Raw genomic sequence first — 19,249 nt, 5'->3', positions numbered from 1 at the left:
GAAGTAATATACGCTACTTTATGTAAAATCAGCTGTCCCTAACAGATTTCCCAAGCTCACTCACCTCAAATGCAGGCCTTCTTCAGCAATTACTTTAATGATTACAGCCTTACCAGCTAAATACTGTTTATGTAATTTTAGCCACTGTGATTTAGCAGGAACTGTGTTGTCTGTTGAACATGGGAGTCACTGAGAACACGTGAGTCTGAAGGTTTTTAGAGAAGTGGTTGGATCCTTGCTTTATTGCGCAGCAGGATCATGGGAGATGTTTTGACATGGTGTGTCTTAATACCAAAGATAATAGAGGCTTGTTAACAATATATGCCATATATTTTGTTGACCTCTGTTTGATCTTCCAAATAAGGCTCTTATGTGTCCTGTAGTGATCAATGGATTGGATATGGATTGGGCTAAGTGCATGTTTGTGACCACCAAAGTAGTTAGTAGAATATCTTGCCTCCGTTGAAAGTTTTTTTGGGCCGATCTCTGCATTGCAGTCATTTCCCAAAATGCCATTTGTGTTGAAATATTACTAAACAGATGCACCAGCAGATTTAACTGAATTCAGATGTATTGAATTGGGGGTTTGTATGAATGTATCTCTGAAGGGAACTGACTGTCTTCAGAAAACTTTTAAAAGCATTTTCTTTTCTTTTTACCTCAGTTTAATGCCTATTATAGTAGTGTTTATAAGCGTATAGCGCCGCTTTGTGTACAGCGATAACCAAGACAATCCAATATCACTGCTGTTCCATAAGCGCCACCTACTGTCAGAAAGGGAATTTTCATTTTCATTTAGTCCATCTGCTATTTTTGTTTTGCACATGTATGTTTAATTTAGCAAAAAATAACTGGTCATGGTACATGTGTATAGCATCTTTGGATCATGATTAAAATGCAGTTACTTCTAAATTCAAATGACTACAGATATTCTTTTTTTTGTTGTTGTTGTTTAAGGCCAGTTACTTTAGGAGATTTAAAATGATAAATGCCAGTGAAAAGATAGGCAGAGCCAGTAGAAATCTGACATACTGGCCCTATCCTTATTGTTAAGCCCTGTTCATATCACTGAAAGCCTGTTGGACAACGTGGCGGACATCCGAAGGAGGCAAAGGTACATGCTCCTAAATATTATGTCTGCTTTTCCTCTCCTTCATTCAGCCAGCTTGCCTTAGACCCTACCTTGCCTACCGCACTGCGCTCCAGCGGAGCCCTGCTTCACAGATCAGCCTTTTTTTATACTGTAATTATCTTATGATGTAAGTAGCAGCTTGCGCTAGTTAAAACAGATGGCTGATCATTTCAAATCCCATTTTTCATGTTTGCTGCGGATATCAATAAGACGGCAGTCCCCAAACCTGCTCTGACCTTTGTGGCTGGTGGCCCATGTCATCTGCAAAATTGAGATCAGGCGTGTGACATTTTTCAAATCACAGGATAGGGAGAGAAAGGTCCTTATCAAGGCTGTCAATCATGACTTAGTGTATTCCCCCACACCCCACACACACAAATCAAATCATCTCCTGTAGGGATCACACAACACACAAGGGCTGTTGTTGATCCTGTAAGCTTGAATCATTTACCAAGTTGAAGGAGGTCCAGTCACACTTCGGCGGCTGGGTTCTTTATTTTTATTTTTTCAATCGTTGTCTCTGTCTATATTTGTGCACTCATATTGAGTTGCTGCATTGCAGACTGGAATGCCACAATGACAATTTAAGCTGTTCCTTTCATGCCAGCTAGTCCCCTTATGAATTGAAATGGGTAAATTGGGTCATATTTTATTATTGGTTGTTGTGCCAATATGTATTTCCGAGATTGCACCGGGTTTTATAATATAATAATAATAATAATAATAAGGGGTGCAATGGATTGTAGTTGATTACTGATCCGTACGGACCAGGCCCCACGGTTCGGCACACGTGATTCGCGGATTAATTGCTAACTTTAACCATCATAGAGTGAAAGTTTATCATTTGCACATTTTTTTTCTTGCCTGTTTACATTCAATCAATTCACATTGATTTTAAACCATTGAAGCACAAGAAGAGGCAAAAGAGAACTCTGTACTCGTTCACTGCTTTCTGCATGCACAGTCACACACACCCGAAGCGAGCACACACAGAGAGGCGCGTTTCAGATAGCAAACCGAATTGATTCCTCTTTCGCATCTCCTTGTGCTTGAACGGACACATACACACTAAATTGTTAAAATATCCTTCTTGGCAAGTATTCTCGTAAACACAAATTTATGTACCTGAATTCTACTGTTATACCTTATTTTTTTGATTTGTTAAATTGTATTTATCTATTCTTGTAATTATTTCGGTTTTGTTATTTTATTATTGACTGCTCACTTGTATTTAATAATGCTTAGTGCTTAAAGTGGGCTTTAAGAAATCAATTTAAAGCAAATGTACATAACCCCCCTGGTGTACAAAAATCATGTATTTGCTGATCCGAAAAATTATCCGATCCATGACTGAAAAAAAGTAATATTTTTTGTTAAAGTTGTAAGTTTATTTATTATTATTTTATTTGTTATTTATTTATTTATTTATTTATTTATTTATTTATTTATTTATTCATTCATCCCATAACCCTTTGGACAGGTTTGATAGAGTGGTAATGCTCGTTAGCAAGGCCATTGATATTTTTTTATTAGTGGTGAGCTGCCACGGCATGCCTTGATACTGTCAGCATGCCGTGAATTTTATTTATTTATGTTTTTTTAATATTTTTTTTTTTAATGTTGAAACGTGTGAAACGGTCTACCTTTATAGGAGGTGAAAGGAATCACACTACTCATCAGCCAGCTGTGAAAATCCATTAGTTTTTGTGAGACAGACCTTAAGGACACCATCAGGGAAGTCAACATCTTGAGCTCCATTATATTTATAGTTTGCCATGGGAGAGTGAGGTAAGCTGTGTCATTTTTACTTAAGTTGTCCTCTAGGCAAGGAGAAATGAGATAGCGGTAAAACTAATGCTTCTACTAATATTTTAGGATTACTGATTTTGAAATTATGTTGAAGATAGCGTCATTAACTTAGTGCCAAAGAGAGAGACTAAATAAATAACTGGTCTAGTGACAACGTGCCACATTACGAGTAAGCGTGGTAAAAGTGGTATAAAAATATGATTATTTAGTAGTCTAATATTTAGTAAAACAATTTACATGGTGTTATACATAGCCAGTTCTAAAAATGTGTGAAATATATATTTGATCATATATTTGAATAGATTTGCTTTGACATTTTTTTCTGCCATCACTTTTCTCGTGCATCTGTCAATTACAGACAGCAGTATGTAATTGTCTCTTTCTAAATATATGGCCACATGATCATGATTTCTAGGACAGCTCACCTATTGACACATCTTACCCCTACCTTTGAAGCAGACTTTTAAAACAAAAACAAATCATGTACATGATTTGCCAACTTATTAAGCACTGGGACATGTTTGCGTTGCTTCTGTCGAACTATATTTTAGATGTGACCTTTCCTTTACATCTAGGTGATTTGCATTTTATTTTCCTCCTTGTTTTGTTCTGTGATATGAAGTGGCGCAGTGTTATCCATATTCAAATATATTAAAATGAGAAGTGTGTTTGCATGTGAAATTAAGAAACAGAACTGGGGTTCAAAGCCTGGTCCTGTGCATGCTGATAAGGAAGGGGAGGGCCAGGCTCAGTGGGAAACCTTGTTCCACTTTGCAAATGAAGGGGGAAAGGGCAGTAAAATGGTGACAATGGCACGGTTTTGTGCGATACGCAGCCAGGCGTCACTTCGTGACTTTGATATGTGTCACCGAGCAACGGGTGGAATGCTATAATCAGAAATATCAGGAATGTAAGTTCTGCTATGAAATTTTAATTGCATTGTCATGTGAAGCCTTGTCTTTTCAAAGTTAAGAGAACAGAGACAGATAGAGAGAGCAAGAGGAAGAAAGAGAGATAGAATCGATTGTTGCTGGCCAAATTGATGCAGCGTTTGTCTGCGAGCTCACAGCAGATAAAGCGAGGGCCGCTGTGTTTGTCTTCAGGTGGCCTTTTCTATGTGTGCCACATTGCCATTTTGATGTGTTAAGTTATAATGGGTGTCTGCCATTCTCTGCTAGAGCTGCCAATAAAATCTCAAGAGGTGGGGATTAGGTGTTGTTGCTGCTATGGCTCTGCTCCCATCTACCCCCTCCTCCTGCTCTGCTCTCTTTTTCCAGACTCTTTTCTCTCTTCAGTCACCTAAGGCCAGTGTGTCAAAGCAAAGGAGTGGGATGAGCTTCTGTCATGCAGAGGTCAGCCATCACTCTTCAAGTAAACAGATCTGAGAGCAAAGAATTCCATGTCCTTCCCTTTTTAAAGCCTGGAATAAAATTTAATTATTTACTTACCCTCATGTTTTGTTTTGTTCGCAACATTTAGTTGTGAAGTTACTTATAGTTAGTAGAATGTCTAAAATGGACTATCAAAATAAAGTGTTACCTCATTTATTATGAGGTTTCCGTTAATTTTTCCTCGAGGTTTCCTCGAGTATTCCGTTCGTAGTGACAAAGACCGCAAATCTCCAAAAAGGACAACAAAAACCAATAATGGGGGGGTTGGGGAGGGAGGTACTTAGCAGATGTGGTCACTGTTACAGATTATAATTACAGATTTCAGAGGTCCACTAGACTGTGAAATAATATGCACAGTTTTCTCTCTTCACACGCTACAAGAAGATATGTGCATAAGGTTTAGTGAGGCTAAATCCAATTGTTTCATAAACGGCATTAACAAAGTGCAATGCACCTATCTTAACCTTTCTTTTAAATAATTGCATGTGAAGTCCCCTAATGAGTCACATACAGCTTATTTATTGATTGTCTCTCAACAAACAACAGCCAGAAAGTGCAGACATCATTTCATGACTTATTGATGCGTTAAGAGGCAGCAAGCTAATAACACTGTCTGTTCACTCGCCTCTCCCTCTAATTCTTATCTTCTCTACTTAGCGTTAGGGTACTATAAGCTTTAAAGATGGGGTATGCAAGAAGAAAGCCTTATGGGCACGCAGCTTGTGGCTGTTAGTTATCCGGTTATGCCAAGAGTCACAGAGCTCCTTAGGTAATGGCTATTAAATTGAGTCGAGGCATAGAAGCTGCCTAGAGACACGAGGACTTAAGAAAGGCAAACACTACTCCACCCTGCAGCCATTCGGCTGAGAAGACTTGGAATTGGTGTTGCTGTCAACGTCTAAAAGCTCATAGGTTCATTGCGTTTTCAATTAATCAGATATTTCCATTAAGGAAATGAGACCTCATTCTGCAATATCAATCTCTTCATTTTTGGTGATAATGCACATTTGGGTGTTCAAGAGGCTGTTGTGTAAAGGCCTTCGAATCAGTGTTAGCATTGACAGATGTAGAATGTGAACATACATCAATGAAAGTTGACTGATGTGAGGATTAGGGATGTCCCGATCCGATCCACGGCATCGGTATCGTGCCGATACTGGCCCAAAATGCTAGATCGGCTATCGGAGGGGAGAAAAAAAATTATCCGATACCTATGATCCGATACCCATTAGGGGTGGAACGGTACGTATTCGTACTGAACGTACGTTTGGTGCATGGATTTTAAAATAAATAAATCTCGCGTGCACATTAATTAATGTAATACGGAACTAACGTTACTGTTAGATACGCGCATATGCAGGTTCTTTAGGGACACCCAATCTGTAGCCTGCCTTCGCTCTGAACGCGCGTCTATATCGCTTTAAACGCTCACTTTATCATTATACGCGCGCGGCGCGTCCTATTCGCTTTGGACGCGCGAATGGATTCAAACTGTTCAAGCATCGAACTAGACGCGATAGACGCAAATTTGACGCTCTATTCGCGTTTGGTGTGAACGCAGCAAAATGAACAGGCAATGTCAAGATTGCAATGCTGGAGTGTGTGTGTGTCAGAGAGAGAGAGCCACGGGTGCGATCGAACAGTGGAAACGAAACATAAAAACATACTCCGTCATTTTCAAACAGGACATCATTAAAACTGCAAAAAGTGTTTAGCCTACTTATATTTGTGTAAAACACAACATTGTGCTTTTGTCAAACTGTAAACTCTTGTCAAACTGTAACTGTCACCCAACCAAAATCACACACACACACGCTGTTTAAAAGCAAAAATGATCTCATCTTTTGGACATTCATCATTGCATTGGTTTTCATTTCTTGTCCTAAAACAGAGCACTAATCTGTTTATTTTTAAGTTACACATTCTACATTGAATAAAAAAGAAAATCAAATGTGTTTTTTAAAAAGTAGTATTATTTTATACAGAAATAAATTATTTATAATTCAGATGAGAATAAAGTTAAAGTTGCTTAAAATTTTAAGGAAACAAATATATTGATCTGAAATATAGCAAATTAATTTTAAATTCATTCAGGTTACCAAACATATCTCAAGGTCTTGAATAAAGGCTGGCAGTCTTTCATTATCAACTGTTGTTGTGGACTATATACTGGAGAAGTATTTGTTCTCCATTTGAGTGAGATGTTTTTATGTGGCTAATTGAGCAAAGTGCTTCCATTATATTTTATTATTATTAGTTCAAGAATAAAATAAAAATATCGGATTGATATCGGTATCGGCAAATAGCCAAAGCTGCGGCATCGGTATCGGTATCGGAAGTGAAAAAGTGGTATCGGGACATCCCTAGTGAGGATGAAGGATCACAATGATTGGGTCATACCACTGAAGGACATTTTACCTAGTGAAATGAAGGTTGGGATTTTGTTTGGATGATCATGTGGATTCTCAGAAAGCCACTCTGTTAAATTTTATAGCATATTAACAATTATACCATCCAATTCAGGTCCATATTACAAGAGGTTCACTTGGATGTTCCATTGTTATGCTAAAGAAAAAAAAAAAACATGATCATTAGCCCATCTCATGTATGTGCTTGTTAAATAGCATTTTCCATATAAAAACAAAACAACGCTCAGGGTCACTTCATATCGTTTAAAACATCTATAGACCAATCCAGCATTTCACTCCAGTATTGTTATTATTTTAGATTTAGATTTTTAATTGCTTCAGGTCCTCTTATGACATTAATGAACATTGATTAATTAAGCCTCATTAAGAAGGCTTGGTGTTGTGCTGTTCCCTTTCGAGGGAACTTGCCCTGCGTCCAATGATGACATTATGGGGAACGCCTCTGCGTGACTGCGTCTGACGCAGATGTGCAACTAGTCCAATCTTGATTGGTGCTGTGTCACCTCTTGACGTGACATATGTCTGCGTACTGTGGAAGCTACAAAAAAATAACTAATTAATTGTTCTTAAGCAGTTCTTCACTGTGATTTAAAAGCATTTTAGGGCTGCAACTAACGATTATTTTGATAATCGATCAATCTGTCTATTACTTTTTTGATTAATCGGATGAAAAAATCAAAAAATTATTATAAATTTTGTTTATTTTTTATTATTATTGAAAATGTTTTTACATTATTATTTAAAAAAATGTTATTCCATATCCTGCCCAATGCTGTCTTCCAAACAATGTGTAATATAAAGCCTTTGAAAATGAATACAGTGAATGTATCTATTGGTAGGCTATTCTGTACATTATAAGAAAAAAGGGTTAAAATACAAACATTACATTCTAAACCTAAAATCAACTGGTTACTTACTAGTTTAAAGCAGAAATTAAAACGACTAAATTAAAAATGATAATAAACAAAAGCACAAAATGTTAACTTGAACGATGTATGAGGAACACAAACATCTCGTCTGAACATAGTAATTATATTGCATTAATGAGCTATTCAAACAATAGTGCCTTTACTGTTATTGCTCTCATAAATATGATTACTTGTGTTATGTAGAATTTTAAACCTACACTTATTTTCTAACAAAAAAATATTTTAGCAAAATGTGTATTTTAGTTAGAGTTATTGCGCTCCTATTCTTCTGGACTCTGTCTGACGTGCATGCGTGCAACGGTGATCGTTCATTAAACACTGAATTTTAACAAGACCCTTGTCAGAATATCCAAAATGGAAATACTCGCATGACTTTCTAACATTTACAGATAAGGATATAACCATAAAATGTAAGTTATGCGGTGATGCACACGCATCTGTCAAAGCACAACAGGGCAAGACGCAGTCAATGCTTATTATGCTTTTGTTTGAAGCGCTTATAAATGTAAAGCATTCTCATGTTTTGGACAACTTGGATCATATAGCTTTCCTGCAGCAGCTCACTCTGTGTCCTCCGCTATTTTCCATATGTGTTATTTCCAAATGTGTTATTCACTATTGTAAAGCGACATGACTGGCTGATGGTTTCCGAGCACAGCACACAGACGCTACTAATCAATAATCAAATCCGTTGCGAAAATATTTTTTTCATTATGGTTAAAAATCGATTTTAGCGATTAGTTGTTGCAGCCCTAAATCATTTGCATGAATTAGAGTATGATCATATAATGTAGCGCTAGCCAAAGGATTACGTAAAAAATGGATGCTGTGTTAATTACGTTAAATATTTTTAACACGTTAAACTGAAAGAAAGAAAAATCGCATGCGTTAACATGTTAATTTTGACAGCCCTATATATTATAATGGCGATTGACAAGTAGTTAAGGGACACACAGAATCTTTGGGTTAGCTGCTTGGGAGTGGAGCATGCACGGTCAGCTCTCAAGGTGGCTGACTGCACATTTTTAACAGCTTCCTATCAGGACCCTCCGTTCCCACCTGGCCATGTTTGATAGCGAGACCAGCCAGGCTTGCTTTTCCTGCGGTCCGGCTCCCGCGGCTGCCAAGGTAGCCCAGTGACTTGGCTGAGGCCCTTTCTCAGCTCTCACCCGCTAGCTACAGTGCTCAAAGAGAACAAACAATCGGCAGATTTCCAGAGGTTCATTCCTCACCACCCTCAGGCCTCGGTGGCTGCTGCCAAGGGTTCTACAGCCGGGTTCTACAACCGGACATAGCCGTGGTTTTGGCACTGGCACTCTTCGAGCCTTTGAACTCGGAAAAAACTGCGGAAAAATGCCTCCTCCTGTCTAGAGTTTACCCCGGGTGGGCAAACTCCACCCAAGGCCGGGTTATATACCGTAGGCACCCACCAATGTGGCCTGGTCTTTAGTCCTTCAGGTCCTTCATCCTCCTCCTCGTGTTTGCGGACCAAGAGAAGCTACACTTATTCTGCCCTGTTAGGGCCCTTGAGTTATACATTCGTAAGAATGCTCAGTGGAGAAAGACTGACCAGTTGTTGGTATGCTTCGGGCACCCTAAAAAGGGCTGTCTGGTGACCAAACAGACAATCAGCAGGTGAAGTGTAGAGGCAAGTTCTATGGCTTACGAGGTGCACAGTCTACCTTCATCTCTGCCAGTAAGAGCTCATTCCACAAGAAGTATGGCATCCCCCAACAGCCTTGTTGTCGGGGGCATCCCTCCAAGAGGTATATGATGCGGCGGGGTGGTCCTCCCCGGACACATTTATAAGGTTTTATAGTCTGGACCTCTCAGTTACACCAGGGACTCAAGTACTCTCGTCCTTAGCTGTGCCTGAACAGTTTCACACAAGGACAGGCATTTGTCAGTATGGCGAAGTGGGTATTTCATTCCCCGTAGTGATTTAATTGGACACGGAACGTCTCAAGTTACGACTGTTACCATGTTCCCTGAGAGGGAAACGAGATGTTATGTCCCCTTGCCATACTTCCTGCATGCCGGGGAGCGGCTCGCTTTAGCCTATCAGAAGCTGACACTGCTGTGCTGCCAGCTTCCCTTTGTAGCATCCACGGTACACCTCACACATCACAAGGTTACGCAGCACCAATCAAGATTGGACTAGTTGCGCACATGCTTCATACGCAGTCAAGCAGAGGCGTTCCCCATAGTGTCGTCATTGGATGCAGCGTCTCGTTCCCCTTTCAGGGAACATGGTTACTTTTGTAACCTGAGATGTTTGTATCAAAGGAATCTAAAATGTGCCATAAAATGCTTATGTTGATGTTGTTTCAGAGTGCAATAATCCTAAAAACAATAATGTTGTGACCTCCCTATGCTATTTCAGCCTTTAGATTTTAAGATTATTGCATGTCTGCATCCCTCGTATTGCCAACAGCGAATGTTTCATACCTGGATAAATGGACAATTGCCTTATATATAGGAAAATCTGTGAAATTAGAGAGGACAAGGTAATAAGCCATCACCGTCATGGTGGAGGAGATCCCACTTATTTTTGTTTATAAGACTACTGCGAATATCATATAAAATGTGAAATAATGCATGGTCTGACTTCTCTGTTTTCTTGTGTCGTCTGTAGGGATTCTGCCAGTCAGAAAAAAAAGAAGCAGGCAGTTAATTCATCTCCCTGCTTGAAAGTCTCATTAAAACGCTGATGAGTTTAAGGATTGCCTGAGGTAGAGAGAGAGCAAGTGAGCGACAGAGTCTTCTTTATAGCTCTGCAATCGAATGCCCGAGGCTGTGCATCTGCTGGGTGCAAAACAAAAAGCAAATGGGCAATCCAATCTACAATCAATACCAGGCACTTTCCCTTTTAAACACATCATGAATATACACTTACTTATACATGTGTTTCCCGTGCAAATGCCACGGTCCATGACGCCTGCACGCCACCGCTTTAAATGAAGACAGAACTTTCAGGTGTGGGAATTGATCTGACCTTTATCATTGGCGGAGGGATATAAATCATATTGTATGGACTTTATTACGCTGTTAAGAGGGGACACAGGGTATCTTAATTTTGGTAGTAATGTTGGGCTTCAGTACCAATACAAGCAGAAGGTCACGCACTGTGAGAACAATCTATTTTAATAGACACTGGTGTTGGCAGCGTGGCCTAGAACAGTGTGCGTACCGTTTCCCCCGTGCTGATTTAAACACACATGGCTGACAGCAAAGAATTGATCTAAAAGAGCTGTTTGCAGCCTGGTGCTTCACTATGAAAGTGTGGTTTGAGAGGCCACTTCAACTTGCTCGAATTCCTTGGAAGACTCAAAAGCTTTGCTCATCGTAGATACCGAGCACTCAATATAAAAATAGACTTGTGCCACTCGATGCAAAAGGATTTCCTCCAGATCAGTCAGATTTAACGTTTTTTTTTTTTTTTGCTTCAGATTTACAACAAGCAACTTTAATGATCTTCTAGTTCCATCTTGCCTTAATTTCTCAAAGACCCTCCATCCCATGGCCAGACCCATGCACAAAATAAATATATTTGAAATATATTTTTGGAAAATATGCAAATATTTGAAATTGGCCCAATAAATATATTTTAGTTAAATATATGTACATTTGCATATATGTTTTCACTTTTGCAAATTGTTTCATTTGAAATATAAAAAGTTAACATTTTCACAAACAAACAACACATTTTCAATTTATTTTTTAGATAGACCACTTCAGCCGTGGATGTGGGCATGGGAGAGCAGTGCTCTACCACTTCCCCCGCCCACATTTTTCCTACTGGTCGGGGATCGAACCGGCAACCCTTCGGTTACAAGCCCGAAGCCCGAAGCCCTAACCAGTAGGCCACGGCTGCCCCTTTACTGACTTTATTGGCCTAAAATTACCATTTTATGTAGGAAATAACACACAGAATGCAGAGATTTTTTCCCTATTTTTACAGAATTGAATACAGTTATGTAATAATGTGTGCATGTTAGACACTGAGTTCTATCTATTGTTTAAGTGCACTTCACTGTTGGAGTGTCACTGTTATACTTGCATCATAAATATTGTGCATATTTTCTATATTTAAATGACTTCAGGAAAGATGTCAATAAAACAACAATAAATCTAATAATTGCACTTAGTGTTAGGTACGTGCCACCTAATATGACCTAATAGTCCTAGGAAAGCAACTATCTGTCATTTTACATTGCAGTCATTTAAATGTAAGTACAGTTTAGTACAGCTAAACATTTTATGACCATATATTTTGTCATATATTTTACATTACATGTTATAAATGTAAATATATTTCACACTTAACATCATATATTTTTGTTATATTTCAGAATATATTTCAAAATGATAAATATAAGTGAACAACAATGCAAATATATTTCAATGTATTTGGAATATATGCCACATATATTTTTTACACTTTAAAATATATTTCAATATTTTTTTTTTCTGTATGGGCAAGAACTCTCACAGAGATGCTTAAAGGAACACTTCACCCATTTGCATTAAGCTTTGTATTGTTAGAAACCCAGTCATATTTTTGAATGGTCTTGCATTATCCCCTCATTTTCCCCTGAGAAGGGAGAAATACGGATTTCAGAGTTGCAGTTCCTGCTTATAATGATGTAAAAATCGTAAAAAGACGTAATTTTGCGTCAAGCAGAATTAAGCAGGAGGTCCCATATATTTGATGATCGTTCCTCATTTTTCCAGGGGGTGGGACCCACTCACGCTACAGACCTATTACAGATCAGTGGGTGGGACTCCACTTGCAGAAACTAAAAGCAATATTCGCCATCTTGTTTGGAAGCTAAGCTAACAGGTGCTGTGGAGCCAGATGTGAAGTTACGACAATGGCGGAAGGTACTCAATATGATTTGGAAGAAGAGGATTTTGAAAGTCTAATGCTCGATTAGATGCACAATGCTCATAGGTGCACAATGTTCCCACTTTGCACCTACGGACACAGAGATAGAGTTTGTCTGCTGCAAAGAATTTCAACGATGCCAATTTCTCCTGGACGAAATCTCTGAATCAGACGAGGACACGGACGTGTGTGTTATGAACCATCCTAGTTTCTGGATTAGTGGGAGTGGCTTGCGGAGCTGTGCAATCGGGTGCATTGTGGGAGTTGTTGTCTTCCATACAAATACACCCTAAAGTTACTTTCTGTCTTTCCTCGGTCAAGAAGGCACCAAATTCGAAATTTATGTTACATTTCGTCTACATATATTACCCACTTTCAATAAAGATTAATGCTCCCACGGATGAAATGCTCCTTTAAATCATTTCATTAAGTACCTGTTTTACTGGTGTTTTAAGATGACAAGACAGTGAGTGAGGATACTGGCTGTGATTCACATTGGCTTATCATCAGCGTGAGCAGCAGGGGGGCTGTGAATCAGCAGCATGTCGATAAGTAGCAGCATTCAGACCACAAAGAGGACAGAAATGACTGCGCTCTCTGTTTAATTTCAGATTAGAGTCAGACGCCCCACTCACCCCCAAAAGCAGGCAGTCTGAACGGGGGCCGCTAATGTCCTTGTAGCTTCTTATGCCTTAAATTGCACTTCCACCGCAGCTCTTTTGCTTTTGCGCACAAGCTGTTGTGCGTGGAGAGATATCCGCTCCTTGGCAAACTCCTCTAATGGCACACCTCTCCAGGTCTCCAGCATGACTCTTTGGCCTGTGCTGACAGTCAATCAAGACTGCAGACTGACTCACACCTCCGATGAATAGATCATTTTCATTTCAAATCCACCATTAATCAAGCTAGAGTCGCAGCAATCAGCAGGCCAGAGCGCTGGCCAGAATGCTGCACATGTGGCACCGCGTGGAGATGCATTGCGACTGGATAGGGAATAGACACACAAAGAGCAAAGGCACGGCTGTAATTTCTCTCCTCAGTACCTCTACACCAGTGAACCTCAAAGCGCCCCACAAAGAGGATGAATGATCAGAGGCAGCAAATGGCGTCATTTCATAAGCAAAAAGAGCTCTATCTATCTATCTATCTATCTATCTATCTATCTATCTATCTATCTATCTATCTATCTATCTATCTATCTATCTATCTATCTATCTATCTATCTATCTATCTATCTATCTATCTATCTATCTATCTATCTATCTATCTATCTATCTATCTATCTATCTATCTATCTATCCATCCATCCATCTTTCAGTACTGTATGGATAATAGCTGGCCTCTATGGGTGCAGCACAGTTATATACACAGTATCTAGATACATTTTTTGTGTATTTTGCCATGACTGAAGCCGTCTAATAATATACAGAGTTCCTTTTTTAATAATAGTCATAAAGTTGTAATGTGGTGAATTTCACTGCTGCATTCACTTTCATGTTTTTCTGGGCTGTTGCATGTGTCTAAAAATAACTCTTGGGTTTTACCCCAGCCCTGTTTCCAGAACAAAGCTAGTGTGACCGATCATCTAAAAGCCTCTTCCCCAATGAACAAAAGTCTTCATTACAAAGCCTCATTGATTATCTATGGTGGACATTTATGCTGCGAGAGCAGAGAACCCTGACACTGGTGGCTGCATGTTTTCAATGCCTCTCATTTATTTGAAATAACTGTGTCAATGATGAAGTGAGGCTTTATTCAGCCTTTAATCAGAGCTAGGAAATGGTCAATGAAGTCAGGTGTGCCCTTACAGTGTATTGTTTCACATAATGAGCGATCCATGGAACGGCTCAGATCAGTTGTGCACAAATATACCTCCAAGCCTTTTTGTTTGTTTGCTTGTTTGTTTCCTGAAGCTGATTAGATTGTACACTTGTTTTCAATTGATTCATATATAAACAATTGTTTTTTTTCCCCCTTCAATCCAAAAAGTAACTCTTTTAACTTCCTATAAAATGAGCTCAAATAAGTGCAGACGTTCTCTCTCACGTCATGATGTTTCTCACAGAGGGAGCTCTTGAGCTAGAAATGAGAGCAGTGATGAAATTGCTGGTGATAATCATGCACAATGAGACATTCACAATATATGCACATAAGGACGCATGAAAATTATATTTCTTAACCAAATGGCTGTTTGAAACATTGTATGCCATTCCTTCATATTATTGTCTTCATTTGAGCAGCCATATCACCCTGTAGCCCAAGACTGGTTGCCCACTGAAGCTAAGCAGGGCTGAGCCTGGTTAGTACCTGGATGGGAGACCTCCTAGGAAAACCAGGTTGCTGCTGGAAGAGGTGTTAGTGAGGCCAGCAGGGGGTGCTCACCCTGTGGTCTGTGTGGGTCCTAATGCCCCAGTGTAGTGACGGGGACACTATACTGCCAAAAAGAGCACCGTCCTTCGGATGAGACGTTAAACCGAGGTCCTGACTCTCTGTGGTCATTAAAAATCCCAGGATGTCCTTCGAAAAAGAGTAGGGGTGTAACCCCGGCATCCTGGCCAAATTTGCCCCTTGGCCTCTGCCCATCATGGCCTCCTAATCATCCCCATATACTGATTGGCTTCATCACTGTCTCCTCTCCACCAGTAAGCTGGTGTGTGGTGGGCGTTCTGGCGCAATATGGCTGCCGTCGCATCATCCAAGTGGATGCTGCACATTGGTGGTGGTTGAGGAGATTCCCCCCTTCTATGTAAAGCGCTTTGAGGTCTCAGAAAAAGCGCTATATAAATGTAACAAATTATAATTAATTATTATTATTATTTGTTAATTCATTGATGAAAATAAAATCTAAATAAGAGCTACATCTTTGTGCAAATGCTGAAATATTATTTGTATCACTATAAACAAATATTGTCTCACTGAATTTTTTTCTCAAGAAATGAGAACGCTAGGCGCGCTTGTGCAGCCGCTTCACGCTGGTACCTGTCTGTCTGCTATTGTTGACTGTTACGTTTGTTTTTGGATATGTTTTTTTCTGGGAATCGACATTCTTGGATTATTTCCTGGACTACTTTACTCACTCAAAAAGTTTTGGATAACTGACCCGGCAGTCTCCGTGATCCTGTCACACAGATCGGCTGCGAGCCCTCTCCATTCCTATCCTTATATCCCTCTCGACATCTGATACAGTGAGTCTCCACTCTCTTTATCTTTTTGTGGTGTCAGTCCTTGGTATGGTTGGGTAGCCTTCCCTTCTGTGGATTGTGTGGATTATGGATCCGATACGGTACTGGCTAACACAGTTAAACCGATAAAATGTTGTGTGGGTCACATTGGTCATCACTGGTCATGTCGTTGCGTATCCACTTGCAGGTTTTGTTTTTTTGGTCTTTTTGTGCTGTTTTTGGTTGACGTTAATCAAATTACTTTTCCCGAGATGGCTTTACAATTTTCTGCTGCTCAACTCAGAATATTAAAAGGATCTTTCTGCTTGGCTCCGGACACTTATAAATGGTGTGAACAACTTGGTGTTTTACGCCAACCTCGCTACATACACCACAGAAACTTCGGATTTATCACTGCTTGTCTTCAAATAATATTCCGGTTGTCTGTACCAACACCCGTGCTTCGGGTAAAACACAGCAGGAATATCGACTTATCAACTTTGGAAGTCTAAGATCATTCCGTTTTGATCCTGACCTCGTAGACACGCATCTTCAGACTTGCGATGTGCGCTGATGAACACTTGCTCTTTAACTGATAAAGCATCAGTGTTGAATAACATAATCATTGACACAAACCTGGACATGCTACTTCATGCTACCTGGCAGGTGCCTAATGACCTTTTCATCTTGAACCTTTTAACACCACCTGGGTACATCTATTTCTCTCAACTGTGTCTTCATCGTAGAGGTGGAGGGCTGGCTGTAGTTTGCTGTGAGACTATTAAAATATCCAAGATCGAGTTTCATGATGTTGCAGCATTTGAATACCTAGTGCTGAAAATGACTGGCCAAACGTCACTGGCTGTAATCTTAATTTACCGACTTTTTCTCTGAGATTAGTGAGTTACTTACTCTTGTCTGTGGTAGTCATTCATCTGTTATTTTGCTTGGTGATTTTAATATACATGAAAACACTGCACAATGCAAAGAATTGATGTCTGTGTAACTTTTGTAACTGTGTAACATGTAACTTTTGCTACTCACTTCAGGGGTCATATACTGGATCTCATATGTACATCTGGCTTATATAATATGCTTGTTAGTGGCTCTGATTTTGCTTTCTCAGATCACAAACTCATAAACTTCATTACGTTTTAGTTTTCCAATATCTATATCACCACTGAAGAAAATGCTCACCTTTCGTAAAATCAATTCTGTGAATCCATCTTCTTTCTCTGTTTCAATAAGGGCTTCAACTTTGTCAGAATGTTGCTGTATTTACAATAATGCTTTTTCTCAAATACTTGAGAGGCATGCTCCTGTTAAAACTAGACTGGTTCCATCTACTCGTGCCTCACCCTGGTTCACTCCTGAACTTCGAACGATGAAAACTGAGGGTTGCCGCCTAGAAAGACTATACAGGAAAACTGCACTCAGTGTGCACTCTCTGGCTTTTAAAAAACATTTGTTCAACTACCGTACAGCCCTCAACAATGCAAGATCCTCTTATTTCTCCTCTACCGTTAGGAATTCCACGTGCAGGCCCAAATCACTCTTTGCTATGGTTAACAAACTCACTAATCCACCACAACATGTTATTTCGGGCTCTGGGGTGCTTGTGAATAGCTTTTCCAAATTATTTTCAGACAAACTGAAATTGAAAATCACTGAATCCATCACCAAAGACACCCCTCATACAAGTGACACAAATGTTAATTTGATGTTATCTGATTCAGCTCACTCAACAAACTCTCTCTCTGCTTTTACTCTGACTACTCCTGTTGCCATAAGTGATCTAATTGTGAAGTCTAATTCCACATCCTGCCGGCTTGATCCTTCACCTACTGTTTTGCTTAAGATGTGTGTCCTCGAGGTTGCACCCTTCACAACACATATGATAAACTGTAGTTTGGCTTCTGCCATTGTCCCAGCAGAATTAAAAATGGCTGTGGTGACCCCCATTCTTAAAAAAACAGACATTGACCATCTAAACATGGGCAATTACATGCCAATATCTAATTTAACATTCTTAAGCAAAATCCTTGAAAGGTTGTGGCTTCGCAATTGCGATCATATTTAGATATTAATGGTCTTTTTGGACCATTTCAGTCAGGATTTTGCCCATCTCATAGCACTGAAACTGCTCTTCTTCGGGTGGTTAACAACATTCTTTTGTCCGTGGATTCAGGGTTAATACACATCTTGATGCTTCTCGATCTAAGCGCTGCATTTGACATAGTCTACCATGAAATACTGATCTCTTGGCTCTCTGATATCGGCATTACTGGTTCCGCTCTTTCCTGGCTCATTTCTTACATCAGCAACAGAAAGTACTATATCACCATCATCTGCCACGGCTTCGCTTACACAGGGTGTTCCTCAAGGTTCAGTTCTTGGCCCACTAGTGTTTATCATCTATATATATATATCCACTTGGTGACATCATACGCAGGCATGGACTTCAATTTCATTGCTATGCTGATGACATTCAAATTTATCTTACCACCAGCTCCGATAGGCCATACCTGCCTGACTCACTCACTGCATGTATCAGGGACATCAAGCATTGGATGTCCCTGAATTTCCTCAAATTAAATAATAAAAAAACTGAGATATTGGTGATTGGCTCTGCTGCCTCAGTCAAAAGGATGGACCTGTCCTTTGATATTGATGGAGTTCGTGTTAAGCTTTCGTCATCTATTCGTAACATTGGTGTCTTAATCGACTCAAATCTATCTTTTGGCTCTCATATTTCTTCTCTTGTTAAAAACTTTTTTTTCCATCTTCGTAATATTGCACGTCTTCGATCTTCTCTCACTTGAGCTGATGCTGAAACCTTAATTCATTCATTAATCACATCACGTCTGGATTTTTTCAATGCTCTATTTCTTGGTCTGCCCAAAAAACTTATTGCAAGATTACAGTATGTTCAAAACTCAGCAGCAAGAGTTCTCTCCTCCACCAGGCGTTCTGCTCACATTACTCCTCTGCTTCAAGACCTTCACTGGCTACCCATGGCATCACGTATTCACTTTAAGGTATTACTTCTAACTTTTAAGGCATTAAATGGTTTTGCACCTCCATATCTGTCTGATCTACTTTACTCTTACCGCCCTGCCCGGTCCCTTAGATCAGCTGAACTTGGTTTATTGCCCATCCCTCGTTTCCGGTTGTCTACTGTAGGTGGAAGGTCATTTAGTGTTAATTATCCTAAATTATGGAATTCACTACCCCTTACACTTCGTAATATCTCATATGTGGCTACATTTAAGACTCATATCTAATTAACATGTAACTATAATAACATGTGACTATATGTGTCCTTATGTGATTGTAATGTGTGTGCGGGTGTGTAAATGTATTGTAATGTACAACGTAAAGTGACCTTAAGCTACGGAAAGGTGCTATATAAATACAACTTCTTCTTCTTCTTCTTCTTCTTCTTCTTCTTCTTCTTCTTCTTCTTCTTCTTCTTCTTCTTCTTCTTCTTCTTCTTCTTCTTCTTCTTCT

The 19,249-nt window shown here is 39.5% G+C and overlaps 1 protein-coding gene across 18 annotated transcripts in view; it reads left to right on the top strand.

Moving 5' to 3' along the window:
- The window catches only part of diaph2 (diaphanous-related formin 2), a 476,898-nt gene that overhangs the window by 342,519 nt on the left and 115,130 nt on the right, over positions 1-19,249 (top strand). The window lies entirely within an intron of this gene.

The sequence above is a fragment of the Rutilus rutilus genome (genome assembly GCF_951802725.1).
Source record: "Rutilus rutilus genome assembly, chromosome: 14".
NCBI classification, from domain to species: Eukaryota; Metazoa; Chordata; class Actinopteri; order Cypriniformes; family Leuciscidae; genus Rutilus; species Rutilus rutilus.
Note: the sequence above shows the minus strand (reverse complement) of the source record. Positions and strands in the feature narration are given on the sequence as shown.